The sequence below is a fragment of the Dermacentor variabilis genome, chromosome 5, assembly GCF_050947875.1.
Source record: "Dermacentor variabilis isolate Ectoservices chromosome 5, ASM5094787v1, whole genome shotgun sequence".
NCBI classification, from domain to species: Eukaryota; Metazoa; Arthropoda; class Arachnida; order Ixodida; family Ixodidae; genus Dermacentor; species Dermacentor variabilis.
In genome coordinates this window covers 128219062-128235323 of record NC_134572.1, presented here as the reverse complement: position 1 = coordinate 128235323, position 16262 = coordinate 128219062, and positions in this window count along the sequence as shown.

Here is a 16262-nt window from a genome sequence, read left to right as displayed (position 1 = left end):
AGGCAACTTTATCTCTTTCCAAATTTACGGAAATAATTGTCTGCCAGTGCTTCGGCTTTAGAGTCATAGCAGACGCAGTAATATATTTATATACACCTGGAAATCCGCTCTGACACCTTGATTCTCTGTTGGGCTTAACACAGTCGACTGTTCGATTGCCTATTTTCACAGAGCTGTATACCTTACGGACGACAGCGTCATCTAATTTATCTACCAGCTACAACTATGGCGGCGTTTCGTCACTATTCATTCTTTTACACAGAGTGAGCTTTCTGTGAACGCCTAGTTATATGGTTTAAATGTTAATGAAACCCAGCCAGCCTCTTTCGCATGTCGCAGTACTTGTTATCTGGCTGTTTGGGGCAGCTTGGCCTGCTATTCTAGATGATTCAACAAAATAGAGGTGCTTCCACGCGGCTCGTGTCGTAAAAGACCGGCTGCTGAATTCATCCCTCTGCACATAATGGTGCAGCCTACCACCATTCCTTTTGACCCCATGTTATCGCACAGCACTCTAAAGGCCATCCCAGTCTTATGAAATTCTCGCTAGGGAGGGCGGCTGCATAATGCGTTGTAATATGGAGGGCCATGGCTAACCGACTGCAATCGTATTTATTGAACGTGCAAGCGAGGCCGACAGTAGGAAACATATCTACTCTCAGCTCCACCTCGTACCCGTGATCATTCTTTCTCGATGCGCTTGTCGGTCTATGTCCGTGACCTTCAAGCCAATCTTGGAAATCAAAGAGCAGGCCACCTTCGCTCTTGCGCCCAAGCGCTCATTTCCATCGAAGCTGCAATCACCAGGCACCAAGCGAAATGTAATCGAGTGGCTACTGTTTCGAGAAGCATAGCACAACGCCCCAACGTCTTGCGCAAGCGGAAATGGAGGCCGTCGTCCGAGGAAACATGAACGGAATCACAGCGCCGGATTCTGGATTGAGGAAAGTGTGCGCACTTTGGTCGTAAAAGCACACCAATCATCAAGGAAAGCTACAATAATGCAGGGAGATTGGTATATTATCTGATTGCGATGGCATAAATGAGACCATTCATGAGAACTACACTGAGAAATATAGCTACGCCGACTGCAGAGCACTATACCGCTCTGCAAACACAGAGAGGTCAGCCATAGTTGGATGCAGCTGGCTGCTCAGGTACCAGGGAAGAACCAATAAGTAATGAAGGATAACAGTAGCATGGACGCTACCCCCGCGAAAAAGGGCACACGCAAGGCTTCGGTGCTGTTCTTGGCGCGCCTCGACAAGGATATCCCCATTTACACGGCCTTTGCTGAACTGCTTTAGGACTTGAGCATGCTGAGCATTCACCAGCGTACTCGGCAATTTCTGGCATGATGTGTTGTCTCGGTAATGCTCCTTCGATGCCAGTACTTTATAGGAGACGTTGAATGTGTTACCTTGTCTATAGTAGATCAGGGATCTCAGATAAGTGCAACTGAAGCATAGGGACTTTTTTCAAATGACGCCTTGACCCCTCAATCTTAGGGAGAATTTTCGAGCCGGGGTACGCTCTTGAATACGCGGACTGATATACACACTATCCCTTCTTAGATGTTCTCAAACTGTAAGCGTTGTGCGCATGCGCAACGACCACTGTGGATGTAGAAAGGCAGAGAGGAGGAACACGGATTGGGTCTCAGGCTGCCGCCATTCGCTACGTGGTACGTCATATTTTGACGCTGCGTGGCTATAGTCGGCTACCACTTAAGTCAGGAGAGGACCCGCCCAGATGACGGAAGCGCGGCATGCGATTGCCTCAGCGACTAAAGAAATATGTCCACTCAAAAAATTGTGACTGCTCATAAAACGAGTATTTCTATGTATAAATAAGATTTTTGTATCTTGATGACTGGTCTCGCTTATCTCTCGTGATGGGAATGCTACAGCACAAGCGGTATCATGAGAGAAAAATAACCCCGTGCCTTCTACAACTCTGTGCGTCGTCTTGTTACGTCTCAACACCGCTGAGGGCATTAGACGTCTGCAAGGAGGCAACCCCAACCATCCATTAGCGCTTATGCAAAAGTCAACGCAGAGTTGCCACCATCTGTAGGCGGGTCCACAAAAGGCCCCTACAACTACCTGAAAGCGCCCCCCCCCTAATTCCAGTGTCATACCTCCCCCCCCCCCCCCCGCCCAAACCACCACTGCTCACACACATTCCTAAAGCGCCACCAAATAAAGCTTGGGACTTGACAGCTATTCGGCGGTCAACATTTTGCTGCCTCTTTAACTGCTTTCGGATGGCGGTAGTTATCGGCATCTCCTGGGGTGTAGAAGCCAGTTTTCTCATCGATCGCTGCCTGCGTGGTTAACTCTAGATGCATCAAGTTGTCACCATCCGTTGCACCGCTTACGCACATCGCTGTTCCTTCGCTAGTTCAACGTTCTTTGTTTAGACTCATCCACGGACCAGGAAAAGGGTTCAGTTCGAAGTAAGCTGGTATGTATGCTCTTAGAACGAGTTGCGGCCGGAGAAAACGCCAGCTGCGTTTAATGTTTTGTTTTTCCTGATTATACTTCGAGGGACGGCTCGCTGTGACGCTGGCACATCCTCGGAACCATATACCCATGATATGGGTTAGAACGGTGAAAAATAAGATAATGCGAAACAGCGTTCGTCATCAAACCCTGCAATAACCATTAAACCAAAAAGCAGTATGAAGGTCGCCCGTTACCTCGTCTGGTTTTTTTCCTAATTGTACAGAACTTTTCGCGCATATTGACAACTGGAAACAAGCATCGCAGGGAGTTCAGAAAATACGCGATCTACTAAGGGAAAGAGCCGGGGCAACAGCCAAACAGGAAGGAAAAGCAAAAATTAACCAACTTAACCGTTGTTTGTGAAAATATTTATGGATCAACATCTTTTTATTTAAAAAGGCAGTAGAAAAAACACCGCCGGAAATGGAGAATGATTCCGTGTGGTCTGGATGACGCTTCTACATTTATCAGTTGAGCCGCCTGACGAAGTCACAGCTCTTCTGTGCTTATGTGGGTTTTTTTTTCAAACCTCCTGCGGTGGGCGCAGTATGTCTAGAACCGTAGCCTCCGGCGCTCTAGGTGGTTGTACGGGACCGGCGGGCACGCATCGTTACGCAACTTCCAAAATAACAATGCGTGTCGGTTTTAAGGCCGAAGTCTTTAATGGCTCATTGTCAAGGTCATCTGCCGTTAGCAGAAACTGTCACAGCTTTCCGGCATCCTGATTTTGGTACTTGGTACAGCGCGAAACGAGGGATTCAAAAGAACTGTGATTGTGCCACAAATATATATTTATTTATAATTCTTCAAGACCTAATAAAAGAAACGCTACTAAAAATCTTTATCTTAGACTTTCGCTTGTTTAGTTGTTCTTGGAAGTGTTCTTCCTGCGCTTCTTTCCTGTGCGAGTCAACTTGATGTGGCTCCTCGTTTGTAAAGTAAAAGAGAGGTGCATCTCAAAGGCGTACCCGTGAGGTACCCCTTATTTCATTTTTTTGCGGGTTTACGCGTCATTTTCATTGAAAAGTTACCTAGGGTTTGCCCCCCCCCCCCGAAAATAAATCCTGAGTACGTGGCGCCTGGCAGTGGCCGACGTGTCCTGATGCGAACTCGGATGTTTAACATGCTCCTGCATTGAGTGGGCTTCCGTAACTGGGGCCGTGTGACTAATGTCAAATAAAACCCTCTTCCTTCATTCCTACTACCGGATGTATTCGTTGATGGTCTTGGAGGATTCTTTGCCCTCACCACAAGCCGCAACAATCTGCTGCGGAGCAAGAACGATTGCACAGGGCGTGTAATTATAAAGTGCAGTCACCGGTGTTCTCTCACAGGCGTACCGGTGTGCAAATAGGAAGCCGAAATGTTTGCTTTATTTCAAAAAAGACGACTACGTACGGTATAGCACGAGATCGTGGTTTACGATCCCGGCTAAAGTTGAGTTATAAGTTATACCTAAAAATTTTTGTTCATTCTTTGCTGGAAGTACGGTTTCATTTAGGTGCAGGGTGGGGTCAACCTGTAGGCCTCCTTTGAGTGAGAACAGCGACTCTTTTTTGTGGCGCAAACTTAAATCCATTTCTGTCTGCCCAAATCGCGAGCTTGTTCAATGTGAGCTGTATCTGTCTCTCGCACGTTGGCAAGCTGGAGGATGTGCATGCTCTTTGAAGACCATCGTCATATACGCAATACCCAAAGAACATTGGAGTGTTTTTTGCTATGGAGTTCATTTTTACTTTGAAAAGTGTCGCGCTTAAAATACAACCCTGCGGCACTCCATTCTCCTGCACAACGTCTTCGACAGGGTTGCACCCAGGCGTACATGAAATGAACGGTCGGGCAGGAAACCTTTCAGGCAGTTCAGCATCCTAACGCGGATACCAAGGTCAGTTAGGTCGCGGAGACTACCGAACCTCCAGGTTGTATCCTATGCCTTATCGATATCGAAGAAAACTGCTGGACAGTGCTGCTTGTGTACGAATGTTTCTCTGACTGTATTTTCCAGGCGGACAAGATGGTCGGTTGTTGAACACATTTTAATTAAATCTACAGTAGTCGGTGTCAAGAAGTTCACGTGATTAAAGAGTGAACATCAGCCTGATGTTCAGGACACTTTCCAATGATTTTGCGAGAGAGCTTGTGAGAGGTATGGGCTTAAACTGAGAGGGTAGGTCGGTGGTTTTGCAGGCTTCAGAAGCGGTACAATCACGGCTTTTTTCCAAGCCTCCGGTATTCTTCATGATACCCATCTTTTGTTGAAGAATTGCAAAATTGCATTTATGGCAGCTTCGGAGAGGTGAACCAACATTTCATAAGGTATTTCATCAGGGCCAGGTGCTGTCTGTTTACCGGCGGACAGTACCTTTTGGATTTACTGCAGTGTAATTAGTGTATTACAAGGCTCATTTGTACTACCACTTGTAAGAAGTCTAGTTTTCGGCTGCATGTTTGTACTTCAGGAGCGAGTGTGTGTAGTGTGAGAAACTCGAAACATTAGAGAAATGTTCCCCTAGTACGTATGCCTGTTCGTCTATACTTGTTTGTGTGCAGTAAGCTGTTAAAAACGCAACTTTGAAGGGGGAGAGCTGCCGTTTATTTTATGGACTTGTTCCCACATTTTTCGAAGTAATTGAACTGCTGATATGTAGGTCTTCCAGGAAGTTTTCTCAGTATCACGACGAATGCGGCGTGCGTTGGCTTCCGCCTTTTCAAAATTTACAAGATTATCGTGTGTTGGGTATCTGCAGGAAATTACCCAGGCTTTGTTTTGTTTCTTTTTTGCTTCCCTACATTCTTGCGTATACCAGATTTTGTGATTATGTTGAACCCCTCCCGAGGGTTGAGGAATAGCTAGCGGCGCAGCAGTAATGATACAGGTTGTGCACAATTCATTTAGGTAATCGACATAGAGATTCCATGAAAAAAACTTTATCCAGGCTGGCCTGTTCTCTAAACAGTACCCACTTTGCTAGGTGGAGCTTCCAACGGCGTGGTTTGCTTGCGATGATTTGTGGTGAGGATGATAAGTTACTTTCTATAGGAACGGGATCGCTTCCGTAGGCGTTGTCAAGAACATCCAATTTAATGTTGTTACAAACTGATGGAGAACTAGAAGATAAATCTAAGCAACTCATTTTTCTTGGGTTCGGAGAGTAATATGTGTGTTTTCCTGTATTGAGCAGGCAGACGTTATTAGATAGAATAAAATCTTCTAAGATGCGTTCTCTGGTGTCCGTTTGGTCACTGCCCCAAAAAGATGACTGCGCATTAATATCCCCTCCTACTAAATATGGCTCTGGTAGCTGTTTAAGAAGTGCTTCTAAATCAAGACGTGTGACATTTAAGTGTAGTTAGAGATACAGAGTACATGATGTAATAGTTATAAAATCAAGGACGGTCACTGCTACAGCTCCATATTACGTTTGAAGCCTGATTTGATGAATAGAAACGCCACTTTGCTCTAGCATTTTGCCACGTCTAGAGAGCCTACTCGCTTTCTGTCTGTCCATGGAAAGACATTGTATTTTTTTGAATGTTAGGTTGTCACCCTAGGTTAGTCTCTTGTAAGCATAAAGCCACAGGAGAAAATGAGTTTAAGATATAATTTGTCACTGTAGTTTTTAATGAGTCCACAACAATTCCAATCTATCAGGAACGGCGTTTAACTATTTTGCGGGAACGTGGCTGAAAGAAATTAAGTTCCTCGTTGTTGAGAGCCCGTTATTGGTTTTTTTTTCTTTTTTTCGTGAGAGTTGTGCCTTTCCGTTAGCGGGGGCGAACTAGCAGTCTCCATGGCCTCTCCTGAGGCGCTGGAGCTCCGCGAAACCGCGGGTGTGTGTGCTTCAGGCCTGTCCCATTGGAGAAGAGCCTTGTGAGCGGTTGACTGAGGGGCCAGCGGACCCTGTTTGGCAGGTGGCAGGACAGCTTGCACTGTCTCTGCCTGGGGCGTGGGTGGCTCTGCCGAACGAACGGCAACCATGGCCTAAGGAGGCACCGCAGGCTAGTGTGGTGCTACGCCAAGTCGCACCACATAGGCGAACTTGTTTCTTCCACTGAAGGAGAATGTATTTTTTGTCGCGATATGCCTTCTTGCTTCTCTGAATGAAATGTTCTCTTTGGTTTTCAACGTAATGATTTCTTTTTTTCTTTTTTTCAGGACGGACAAGCCTTGGTGTATGCGGCGTGTTCTCTTTCACAGTTTACGCAATGTGCCGCACCATCATTTTTCGGAAACATGTTCCTTCGAAGCACATTTCGCGCAAATTTTGCGGCCTCGGCAAATATGTGAGCAATGGCCGAACCTTTGACAATTGAAGCATCTGCGGGGGTAGGGAATGTAGGGTCTTACATATAATTTCAAGTAGCCCACTTCTATTTAATCAGGGAGTGTGTTGCTGTTGAACGTGAGGATGAAGTGCTTTGTGTCGATTTCCTTGTTTTCCTTCCGGATTTTGATACGGTAACCATCTCTGACATCTTGGACTAAACCCGTCACTTCAACTCAGACCTCCGGCCGGTCTGCACCGACGCGAAGCGTCTCTTCTGCGTCTGTTGTGGCTTGGCGTTGCCTTCACGAATGCCTACTCAGCACTAATTGGAATGGCGGATAGTCCTACATGTGATGTTTGCGGATGCGAGGAGAACATTGACCACTTATTGTGCCATTGTCCTCAATTTAAAACACAAAGACAATCTTTGTCTAACGCATTCAGGAAATTCGATGATCGTCCTCTGAGTGAACAGACAGTACTAGAGCACCGTCTCCAACGATTATCAGCCCAGAAGGCAGTTAAGGCACTTTTGTGCTTTCTCAGAACGTCTGGTTTGCGAGAGCGACTTTAACTCAAGTACTGTCCGCACACGTATCTACACCTTCTCTCTCCCTTCTCTCTTCCCCTTCTCCCTTCCCCAGTGTAGGGTAGCCAAACAGACGGTTGACTAGTTAACATCCCTGCCTTCATATATTCCTCTCTCTCTCTCTTTGGTCGGTGAGCCCTTCAAGCATTTCTTTTTCTGTTAGATGTACGAAATTGATTTCTGAAATTACACCGCGGACAGTGTTGAGGGATCTGTGGGATATGGCGGAGACAGGGATGTCCCCAATAGACGCAATGTTTGACAGTTTTGAGTATTGTACATTGTCTCGAAGTTTGAGTAGCAAATCGCCACTGCAGATTTTGGAAAGCTTGTAGCCAGGGCATAGGGCTTCTGTCAAGGACTTGGATACTCTGAATGGGGAAAAGATTCTTGCTGGCTTTTCTTCTGCTTCACTATGTACGACATGGTATTTTGGGATGGATATATTTCTTTTCTGAAAAAAAATGAGCTGCTTCGGTCCGCCCTCTTTTATAAGAGGGGCTATCATTTTGGGGGAAAGGAAAAGCCTTGTAAAAATTGTGTTGTTTGGCCACGGTGCCATTCGCCCACCATGGAGCCCAACGGGAGGGCGGGACAGGAATTTTCGAGCAAGTCCTGCCCACGCCAGCTGTACACCGAGACTATAACCTAGTACTACATAACCAAGGTACGTTACCCACACAATGTTAACCTGTGCCGCCTATGAAAATTTGAAGCGAATAGAATATACAAGAAGACAGAATCAGTTTGAAAGAAGAGAGTAAAGAAAAGGCGCGTGGAGGAAGAGGGCAGTAAAAGTTGACTGCAGATTTCCCCCGGGAGGGTCAGTCCGGACGTATCATGTACGTGAAGCAGAGGCCAAGGAGGTGTATTCTTTCTTCGGTTAGGGATCATAACCATACAAACACTCAGCGTAGGCTCAATCCCCAGGATCCCCTTTTCCCCGCACACGGCAAAGCCACGCACGCGGAGGCGCGGGAGGGGCTAACGCTCGAGTGCTCGGGTATGTGGTGTCGCACACACCAAACGCCTGCTGATGCAGACGCCTCTGCGGGGCTCCGTTATAATCAGAAAATGGTATTGGAACCTTGAAACCCATCAATGAACTTTTTTATCTTCGTTGCACACGTCAAAAGTAGAAAGAGCTGCACTGCATGGCTTTTGCGCTGGTTTACACGCACACGCAACATTTACTACTCCTTTTCCGAGCTTCAAGTGAATCGGCTGCTATTTAACGAGTAGTTAAAAAAAAGAAAAATGCACCCGAGGCGAGAAGACGATCGAGGCGGGAAATGCGCAAATTGCTTCATTCATCGTTTTAAAATAAATAATGCTGGTCTCTTGGTATTAAAGAGCATAGGATTTATATATTTTGTTTTGTGTTTTCACAAGCTTGGATAAAAAATGAAATAGGATTTTTTTATTTTACATTCTTTTCATGTTTTTTTTTTTTTTTTGCAAATCTGCAATCTCATGTTTTCGCACACGGCATTCCGTGCGAGGTTTTCACTATGAAGCCCAGCTAGGCGACATTCGAACGCGATGTTTTGTTGCCGAACGAGCCTTGTGTCGCCTCGATGTCCGTACCACCAACGAGCCTCGGCTACATTCTGAACAGCGAATCATGCAACATGAGCATCCACTGTAACACGTATCTGCGTAACAGGGAGCCTGAACGCAGCGTGGAGGACACCGGCAAGTTTGTCGCTGAGATGCTCGGTGTGAGCGAAAGGACAGTTTCAAGCTGAGGAAGGAAGTTAGGGCTTCCCCTTTTTTCGGGTGGCAAACTCTCGATGCCCTCGCGATAGCACCCACAAAATGCAGAGAGAACGAAGCGCGAAGTTTGACAGCTTCACGTTGTGCGCGCTGATGTCATGTGTGCTCGATTCCTTTCGCCGCAACGACATACCTACAGTCGAGAAGATAACTAACTAGTTCGCGAAGCGTATCGATCTCCCATCCCTAAAGCGGTGTACTGTGCGTCGCCTGCTTGCGGAAATTGGCTTGTAATACGAAAAGAGAAGCTGCAACTCACTACTTATCGACTGGGAGGACATCGCCGATTGGCGGAATTGCTACCTTCCTGAGGTGTAGCGCTGCCGGGCGGAAGGCCGAAAGATCTTCCTGGACGAGACATGGTTGACGGAGGGACACATACGGTCGATTGTATGGACAGACACCATGGGACAGAAGCGCGGGCGGCTGTGCGCTCGAGCCAATGGCTTGTCGACGGGTCTAAAACAACCCTTGAAAAAGGGCAGCGCCTGATCGTGAAGCACATCGGCAATCAGAATCACTTCGCCGACGGCTGCTCGGATGTATTCCGAGGCCAAAAGACAAGCAAATATCGCAAAGAAATGGACAGTAATCACTTCGAAGGATGGTTCAATGACATTCTGAAAGAGTTGCCAGCTCGTAGCGTCATTGTTATGGACAATGCACCGTACCATATCCTGCAAAAAGAGAAATTGCGGGCGACTGCCTGGAAGAAGGAAAAAAAATACAGGAATGGCTCAAGAACAAGGACATCACCTACAGTGAAATGATGGTAAAGAAGCAGATGCTTGAGCTGGTAGCTTCTGTGAAGTCACGTTTACTGATCTACAGCGTAGATAACGCCGCTGAAAGGGCGGGTTACATTGCACTCAGGATCCCGCCGTACCACTACGAGTTTAACCTCATTGGGCTTTGTGGGCCAAGGTCAAAAATGGCATCGCTGTGGACAACAGAGACTTCAAGCTGTCTGCGGTCAAAGACACCTTGGGGGCGACAGTCAAGCACCCGATGGCGAAAGACTGGAGGAAGAACATTCATCACGTAATGGACTTCGAACAAAGTTCACACTTGGCACGTCTGGGAGTGAGCACAGTGGGCGAAGATGACACTGAAGAAAGTGACTCCGACTGCGAGCTGTCTGGCATTGAACCTGTAGACAAAGCATAACGGTTTATTATCAACGAAACGACAGCCATTAATAGGGCTACCAAAATTTTGTCGGTGGGTACGCGGCAGCCAACCATCCCCCCATCCCGTGACCTTACAAATAAATAAGCAGTTCCTTTGATGGCATATTGCTTTTAATCGAAGCTGAATTCTCATAAGCAACATCCGGTACACATCGTGGTCACTTTAAGAATTGTCATGAAAACTTGCTTAAATGTTGGCAAATCTCACTGGAGACGCAACCCTTATTAACTTTATAGGGTCCAGAATGCTCATTCGAGCAACCACCGTCGAGTTTGATGGGCCCCAAGGTGAAATAGCAGTAGTCAGGGCGCGCTTAAAAAGCACCGTTAGTAGTGTGCACTTAAAATCGCAGTCATATCGTAGTCAATGTTGAAATAACAGTAGTCAACGTGAAATTGGCAGCCACTGTTAACAGCGTGCACGCCAAAGCACATTCATGTGTTTGCATTTTTTTATTTTGCTCATCTGGCTCAGACAAGTATTGCGAATAAGAGAACAGATGTAAAGCAGCATTAACTTATTGAGGCCCAAAACTCTCATCCGGGCAGCCACCGTAAGGTTTGACGGGCCCCATGGTGAAATAGCATTAGTCAGGTCATGCTTGAAAGGCACTGTAAGCAATCTCCAATTCAAGTCACAGTAATGTCATAGCTAATGTTCAATTTATTTATCTGACTCGGGCAAGCAACGCGAACGCGGGCACAATTATTAACGTGAATAACTTTGCTAGCATTTTTGTCGCTTTCTTTTTGTACCGAAGAATGCTCAGTAATGTTAAACGTATTTCAGTGAGGCACTTTCTGCATTTCAAAAGCCGTAGATGAAGTTATGGCCACATTCAGACAGTGAAATTGGTGAAGCAATATACGGCGAATGTTGCAAAAGCTCCCAGAGCAGAGCTTTGCTGGACTCCATTCAATGAAGAATGCCTTTGCAATGATGAAAGCCTAAAGACTGGAAATTGCAGCCCACTGCACTATGTTATAAATGTGTACCCCCCTATGTGATGGGCAGCGAAACCATCTGTTTACTAACACTGCTAGCGTGAAAAAAAGAAACAGCATAGCAAGGTGTGGTTTCACGATATGGCACCCTTTCATGTGCACTTCTGGCGAGCTACCGCATGCTATAATGCATATATAAACAATGGTAAGAGGCGAAGTTATTGTGCACGTCACATGAGCCTTTTAACATATTGTATCTGTCAACGTTTCTATTGTCATACCTGATAGAACTTTCTTTAGTGTAAGCTCATTCATCACATTACGGCAACAACACAAGAAGCAAGGTCAGAATAGTAGGAGAAATCATCACAAGATGTCAGACTGAGAAGACAATGTAGACGAAAGAGAAAGGTTTTAATGAGATCGACGAAGTCAGCCCAGCTACTCACAATGCTTAGTGCTTTGAATGAGACGAGTTCATGAAATTGTGAAGAAAGATGCGGCTGAAAGCATAGCAACAACGAGCGCAAAAATAAAGGGACAGAAATAATAATAAACACAAACACGCACGGAAGCATTCACATATTCACAGATATGCACAAAAACGCGAGCGCGAAAACTATAAAATATAAGAAGGGGAAAATAAAAAAACGTACACGAACACTCAAGGAAACATGCACGCACATTTACACAGAGACGCGGGTGGCGCTAGAAGGTGTCAATTGAGAAGCTACTATGCCTACTTTGTCGTACGTTTTTCTTTTTTCTATATTCGCCCTCTTACCTTTACTGTCATAGGAATCTTTAATTGCAACAAATCACGAGAATCGAAAAGCAGCGCGGAGCTGTGTTATGGATAAGCATCTCGAGCGCTGGCACCACACCTTATGCGTGATTGTGCCACAGTAGGCGTTCAACAACTGGCGCGTGCAGTGAGCAAACAGTACAAAGCTACACAGCGATGGCAAGTTATGCCAAGCGCGTTTTCAAGGTCACCAGTTTACCAGTCATGATTTTATATTAGTATTGGGGCTGACATTAAGGCAACAAACACTGCTACCAAACGCCCTACCGCTACTAATTCAATGGCACTCGATCAAGCAGTACGTACTGATTGTTAGCATTGGTGGACAGCAATAAATCGACGATGCCACACAGCGCTCTAACGACGCTGCTAGTGGCTCGGCTATCTTATCATACTGCTGCCAACGACCGGTTGCGCGCTGAGCTGGCAGCAACGTTTCTTTTGAGTTCAAGGTTGCTTTCGGAAATCGTTTCTATTGAGACACTCGTACGTTTGTTTCATCCGCGTGCGCTTTTCTAATTTGCTCTGAGAACGGTTTTGCTTCATCACTACACCCCGTCCGACGAAAAATATAGCGACACAATAGGCGAACACACCCGCCGGAAACAGTAGGTACCAGACTGTGGCCAACTCTCCTCGTCGTAACTTCCACTTTCGGGCAAAACAAAACATCACGTAACCAACACGCAGGATGTTTGTTTGCAAAGGTGTCTCGCTGCGGGATCCTGTTTTCAGACGAAGCGCAGCGCAGCGTCAGCGATGCTCGCTGCAATCTTTCTTCGCCTGATCAAGGCTAAGAACAAGCGCACGTGGCAAAAATTGTGCATCGTAAGCTCGCAATAATATTTCCGGCAGAATAGACCACCACAAACAATTTGAGAATTCACTCTGACGAAGGGCACGCGCACACAGCCGACGCGACTCGGCCCAGTTCGAAGCGCGGGCGACCATGTTCTCCGTCGGCGGGTACACCAGCCGTCCGACCCATTACGTCAGTCTGAAGTGCACGCCCATTGGTGTAGGCTCGTGTGAATCCACCTTTGAGAGGCAAATGTTGCTCACTTTTAAAGTTGTACGCTGTTATAGATCATCGGGGTCGCAAATTTGGCGACTTCACATCCCGATGGCCATGTCGCTGCCACACTCCTGTTTTAACGCGATATCGTTAAGGGCTCCGTCGATCGCAGAAAATACGGTGTTGACGTCCGGAGCCGGGCGTCTCGTGAGCGAAAAATCCTTCCGAACCACGCAGGCCCACCTCATGGCGCAGAGTCGTTACTGAACTAATATAATTTCTCAAAGTAAAATGCGTCAGAAAGGGTCATAAAGCACGACTTACACACAACCCACAGGCATGATGCGCCGGATTGTAGTTTGAATATACGAGAATACGTATGTATGTTACGCGGAAACTCAAACACAAACCCCTTTCCAGCGTTTCTACTATTCGTAGAGGGGCGTGCCCCGCTCGGTTCTTTGCAACACCCTCCAGATGGCGCTCGCCTCCGCCCATCCACGGGAACAGCGCGCGGAGGCAAAGAAGGATAAAAAAGGAAGAACTTTAAAGCTCGCCTTCATGTATAGAGTTCGCCGCCAGCGTTTCCCGGCACACATTATGGTTACAGAAGCTGCAGTTTCCGGGAAGCGTGAGAAGCAATCAGGGCTCTTTGAATGCTATCGCGTTCCACTTTTAAAGGCGAAGTTTAAGCGTCCTCCAATTTTTAATTTCACTATGCTGCTTCACCATACTGCCTGCTCAAACATTCGCTTCTGAAACAGATGTGCTGTGTTGCAACCAGCACCCACCTGCTCCTCTGCATAACACAAAATGATGTGCTGTTCAGCGTAATCTGAAGCGACTTCCGCTAGTTTTTATAACTACAAACTGAAGGTGGAACTTAACTGGAAAGTCAAAGCATTTAGTGCCAGCAGCCTCTGATATATATTAGTCCACCACATTAGTCGTCCCTACAGGCCTTGACGCACAATTACAAGCCTTAAACGGCACCTTACCAATCACGCCGTAACATTTATAAAGCAACTGTAACGTATAACAGCCCCTACATACCAGTGGTGACAAGATGCCTAAGTAGGAAGTTATAGTTCAAACGTTCTTTGATCTTTACTGAATGAATTGTACACTTTCATAATGTTAAGATGGCAAGTGTCACATGATGGCAGCACACGGATGCTAGTCTCTTTTCTCAATTTGAAGTGTGCGCCACTATCCTGCTGCTTGCTGCTGCTTGCTTGCTTGCTTGCTTGCTTGCTTGCTTGCTTACTGCTCTTGCTGGCTTGCATGCTGCTGTTGCTTGTTGCTCCTGCTGTGCACGCGTGTGCGTGCGTATGTGTGTTACGACTCATTACGACTCGACTAAAGCAAAAAAAAAAAAGTTGCGAGCCCTACCAATATACCCCACGGTCATGACCATTCTTTATTTTTTATTTATAAATACTGCAATCTTAAACAAGATCTTAGCAGCGTGGTATACGAGTAAGTTTGCAAAACAAACTAAATGCAAAAATTTGGAACTGCACTACAAAAAATCTTCGCACAAGCGCTTCAGACAAGCGCAAAAACAGGCGCAAATAAAAGGGCTTCAACGTTACTTCAGCGATCTTTCCCAATCATACACTCAAACAGTGCTATCACTAACAATCTCATGGCCTGCTTACACTATAACTAGCTGATATAGTAAAATGTTATGCACGAAGAGGTCCATGTGCGAACACAATTTTCAGAGCGACACTGTCTGCGGCTAGGGTCCCGGAATCTTTTCGCGTCCGTCAGGTCGAGAGAAAATCCAAGGCGGGCCGATCCCGGTGGCCGTGCAGGGCCAGGAGCACCATAAGTCAGAGGCGGGAAACGAACACGCAGCGCAACTTTCGTATCTATATGAAACGCAAGAAAAAGAAGCCATCAAACCACATGATTCACCAAGTCGAGCGCGCACTTCTGTGTTAATCAACGTACACTACCGCCCATCCCTAGCCGCTTGTCGTTGCCAGAGGTTGTAACGCAGACATCCCAAACCTGAAACAAAGCAGTGGCTCACCCACTTTGTGGTAGAGTTTGGCCTTAGTTACAACAACGATACATTGATTTAACATTGGCCAAAAAACATTTTTTCGATGAGAACGGAAAACGCCAGTGTGTATTATAGCTACCACGAATCAGTTATAGCAGTCATTTCGAAGTAATAAATAAAATAAAGGCTTTATCAACTGCATTTATTCGTTCGTCTGTGTCATACCTCACATTGAGGAGCAGTGTTCGTCATGGCCGCACATCATGGGATCGGTGTTTAACAAGTTGCCCTACATTAGGCGCAAATATATATACAGCTTCCCTGGCCAATCACCATCACAGGAGTGGATTGGTGGTGATTTTTGTTTAGTGCGCTGCCTCAGAAGAACCTGACACTTAGTATAAGGCGGGTCTGACCTGTTTGGTTGACGTCTAGTCTGTCTGTAGCGACATGGTCATGTGTTACAACATATTGTGTGAGCCCCAAATCTGTATAGTCACAAAATAAAACTGAATCAACAGTTTGACTGCGCCTTCTTGGTCATTATAGTGTGGATGCTTCCTCAAAAGTAATTTAGATACGAAAATGTGTCTTTCTTTTATTTTATGAATTTGGTACAAGCCGAAAGTTGCACAGAACATTAAGTTCATAGGCGACTATTCCGCGAAATGAGACTCGTATATGCCCAGCCAAAGTAATTGGGCGGCAACGCACGCTGTTTTCCCCATGAACGACAGTATAATGAATGAAAGCTGAATAAATCCACGAGGAATGCTATGTAAGAGTCATGAAATCTTTCCCTTCGAAACCGTGTTCAATCCAGAGCTCGTGGGCAGCGGTGTTTCTCACAACTCCGGCTTTGACAGTTCAAACTACATTTGTGTGAGCTAGACCAAGCAATAATCAGTGACGTGCTAACAATTTCACAAGTGGGAGGACAAGCCACAAACAATCTGACCCTCTCGCTCTTTCTGCATATGTATATGTTATTTGAATTTCTGTTTATTTATTTCAAATATATAACATCTCATGATGGTGCAGGGGCAAAAGGCAGAGCGTGGCTGACAGAGGTCGCTGGTCCCGCCTAGCAAGAGCAGTACAGCTAACATAAAAAATTCACATTTCCTACAAACTGTCTCAACTATTAAACAAA